The sequence below is a fragment of the Antechinus flavipes genome, chromosome 5 (genome assembly GCF_016432865.1).
Source record: "Antechinus flavipes isolate AdamAnt ecotype Samford, QLD, Australia chromosome 5, AdamAnt_v2, whole genome shotgun sequence".
Classification (NCBI taxonomy): domain Eukaryota; kingdom Metazoa; phylum Chordata; class Mammalia; order Dasyuromorphia; family Dasyuridae; genus Antechinus; species Antechinus flavipes.
The window spans coordinates 299245355-299249598 of NC_067402.1; positions in this window are offsets into that span (position 1 = coordinate 299245355).

The window sequence follows — 4244 nt, forward strand, 5'->3', positions numbered from 1 at the left end:
GCTGAGTAGGGGGGCCGGGAATCCCCATGGCAGGGGAGCAAACCCCAAGGCTGGCAGAGAAGCTATAGGGAGGACTCTCCGCAGAGTTGGCTACTGTGCCCTGGCTGCAACCCAGTGCATGTGCAGAGAAGTTAGAAAACATCCAGCACAAACTCAAAAGGTAAATAGCGAACCCCGCCATGCCCTCTTCTCTCCCCTTCTTCCTCCCCTCTCAGCCCTGGAGTCTCAGGGACCTAGCCACGCCCACCCAGCCTGAATCAGGCCAGCCGCACAAACCCAGCAAGAAAGCTTGGAAAACCTCTGCCCTAAAAGCAGAGGCCGACTTTGCTCTTTAAAATAACTAAAAAGGCAAAGACAACTCGCTCCGAGAGTTTTTATGGTGAAAGAGAAGAACAACTGAAAACCCTGAGGAGATTAAAAGCAGACTGCCTCCTCTGATCTAAACAATAACAACCCTAAGACTTAAATTCACAAAATTAAAATAATTCAAATAACACGTGAGATAAAACCTTGGGGGAGAAGAAAGAAGAATCAAAATATCACAGACTGAAAACGATGTTACTTGAAAATGACTGGTGGAGAGGGATATATGTGTGTGTTTTGTTTTTTGTGGAGGGGGGGTTAAGATCACAAATCATGGGATTATAGATCACTGATTTAAAGTAAAAATGGATTTTACAGACTATCCAGTTCAATTACTAATAATAGATGAAGAAAAGAAAGCTAAAAAGTTAGGCGATTTAACAGAATTACACAGGCAAAGCACGAGAGGGAGAAATTAAACCCAAGATCGCTGACTCTCAATTCAAATTATCTTACCCCTGCTCCTTTGAGCTAATTAGTCAATTTCACAAGCAAAATTGAACGCAGAAACCCATCTTTAACTCTAGCTGTAGCCTATCCGGGAACTGGAAATGATTTCAAAGACAAACAACAGTTTTTTCAAAGCACATTTTACAGTCTTCACTGAGACTGATTCTCCCACCTGTTTCAAAAGTCCCTTTTTTCAGGTAAATTACACTCCCAAGGGGGTTCGATAAGTCAGTGACTTATTTAATGAACCATAACCAACACCATTTCAAGTCTAGGGGAGTTCTGAAGGATACACAAAACATAATCCTTCCCAGTAGGAAGAGTGTGTGTGTGTGTGTGTGTGTATAAAATCTCATGCAGAAGATATATGCTATCAGTTTTCCAAGTGAGAAAATTAAGGAAAGAGAGTTAAACAGCTGGTACACGAAGTCCAAGATGAGACTTAAGGGTTTCTGAATCCTATTTCAATGGGTTTTTTTGGGAGGAAGGCGTGTTGTTTGTTTTTTACTATGAGTAACCAGTGGAGTTAGAATGACAAGATCCCAAGAAGGTAAATAGGCTAGAAGGGGAGATCTTAGGAGGAATTTGCCTTGACAGAGAGGGAGGAGTACATTCCACGACAAAATCATATGATCACAGCAGCTTATAAGTAGGAAGAAGAAAAATATATAGGAAGGATGATAAGACCCAAATCCTGGAGTGGGTTACCATGAGGGAGAAATTACTAGAATTGAGTAATTCATTCCTAATGCCTAGAAGAAATAATTCCGATCCAATTAGGAAGAAACTTCATGAATTCAGAAGGATTTTCTGGTAGAATATTTTGCTTTACATATTGTTGTTATCTAGATAGAACTAAATATCTAAATAGAACTAAATAAGTATTTTTATAAAAGTGGGGAAAAGAGATGAATTTGAAAACCTTCTGGGTTACTCATTTCTATTACTTTTTGAAAATCTAGCACATTTTTCATTAGTCTTAAAACTATGTGAGGGAAAAAAAGTCTAACTGGACACATTTAACCTTCCACATATTACTGCCTCACATTGCCTAGTGCATCATCTATCAGATCTCTAATGTATCTTGACATTCTGAGTGTGGGTACACCTGAAAATCACAGTTAGCCGAGTGCTCGGTGGAATGAGGAGGGAAGAAGCCCCTTTAAAATGACCTCAACTGCCAACTTTTTAAGCACTAAGCAAATTTTCAAGGCAGAATTCCGTACCCAAGTAGAGGAGAAAACCCTCCAATCACAGTTGAACTGACAACCAGTCACACGAAAGTAAATTACCCCATGAAGTGATAGTAACATGTTGAGCACAAGATATAATGGATAAATTCTGCCTTTGAGAGATGATTTTCTCATCCTCACTTTCAAAAATTGCCAGTCCATGAAGATAGTTTTACTCCCTGTTGTCGACACCCTTGATTCCAAAAGACCCTAAGGTCCCAGGAAAATATTGTAGAAACATGTGCCATAATTGGCAGTCCCTAACACGGCAATACAAATATGCTAGCATACTTGTGCTGTTCAACAAACAAGATCACCCTGAGGTCTATCAGTCTCTCGATAATCAATTTCCAGTCATGTCTAATTACATTCATAAACCGTCTATTGATACAAACAATAATAGAAAGCATGTCCTAAGATTCTATAAGAAACAGTCTAAGGAAAAAATATAGTCCTTCAGTGAATGTTTAAAACACATACATATTAAAACCTTGCCTAGCTAATTACAGACAAAACTGTTGTTTTAGAAGAAAGCAGGTAACATGTTTTTTCTCTCAAAGCCATTGGTAAATACGCCTTGCTGAATGGAGTTTAAGTCTAATTACAATAAAAGATCATGATTCAAAGGGACTAGGGCTTCATTTTTCTCCTCAAAAGCAAAATGGACCATGAGGATCATGTGTTATGTGTGTGTGTATGTGTGTGTGTATATATATATATATATATATATATATATATATATATATATATATATATAAGCCCCGCCTGTTATTCAAAGTTATTCTACAGTAGAGCTAAAAGGAAAATCCTCTCAGTGGCAGCTATTCTCCTCAGAATGACTCCCTTATTCACCTTACTGAATATAGCATGACACCAACCCCAAGGATTTGAACTGGCTATAGTATTAAAAAGTCAGCCATAAGTAACTTAATCTTTTCAATTAATTTTTTAAAAATCAATCAATCCATACTTCTTTAGGGAGAGGAAATGCTTATATTAAACCTTGAGCATCGAATTCTAGTGTAACTGCAGCAAGTTTACTTACCCAACAGGTCGCTTAGAGCAAATTGTTAAGAAGCACTAAAAAGAAATTGACGGAAAACACTCAGCCCTAAGCAGAAAGCTTTCCAGTGTTGAAGATTTTTGCAGCATGTTCTTGTCCCAGGAATTTTTCTGCATCTTTTCACCACAGACAATGTCCCCCTGAAACCAAGAACGGAGGTATCCATATAAGCAGGCTCTGGCACCCAGAAAACCAGAGCTAATCATCTGAGTGATTTGAGCTTTAGTTTCTTTTTATTTGCATTCATCAGGCACCAAGCACATATGCAAATACCCCTTCTCCAAGTAATAGATCAAAATATGGAGATAGGAAGGAGAATGGCTTTGAACTGGGGGAGATGGTGGGGCCCTGGGGCCGAGTCTCTAGGTTAGAATCCTTCAGAGTGGGGTCCCTCAGTTAGGTCTTCCTCCCTCTGTATCTTACAACAATCTTACAACTTCCCCCGTGGGTCTCACTGTCTCTACGTAATCTTTAAAGCCCGCACAGACACAAAACAAGGATTTGCCCTTTTCAGAGCCCTTTTCCTCCATGCACATTTAAGTACAGCCTCCGGGTAGAGACCGTCTAAAGACAACCTAGGTAAGACGATGACAATGGACCCCAGGAAGTTCCCCCCCCTACAATAGCCGGACCCCGCCGGGGCTTGGGATAGATGGTCCGTGTCTCCTGGGGCCGCTGTTCCCTTTCACAAAACTACGGAAGGTGAAACAGCCTGAAGGCCAATGGGAATGTTCAGCATCAAGAAATGATGCACGGTCTGGGTCAGGGAGGTTCCCTCCGTCCCTCTCACGTCAAAGACAGGCCGGGGAGCCCTGACGGCATCTCCTACAGAACACAGGATCCAGGAGCATTTTCCAGGGCTTCTCATCTCCTGTCCTTCCCGAGCACACACACCCTCCAAAGGAGGCCGCTGCCGTGCACGGAGGCTCTCTTGCACAAACGGGAGCGGGGAAACTGGGGGAGGGGAATCATCATTCTCCCTACTGCCTGGTTCCCTTCTCTTTCTGCTCCCCCGCCCCTCTGAAGGAGCTGCACCTTTGGTGGGCAGCTCAGCCCCAGCAGGAAAGGTACCGGCAGGGGCCAGGCAAGGATGCTCACTTTCCAAGCTCCTGTTCAAGCTGACACTCGTCCGCGGA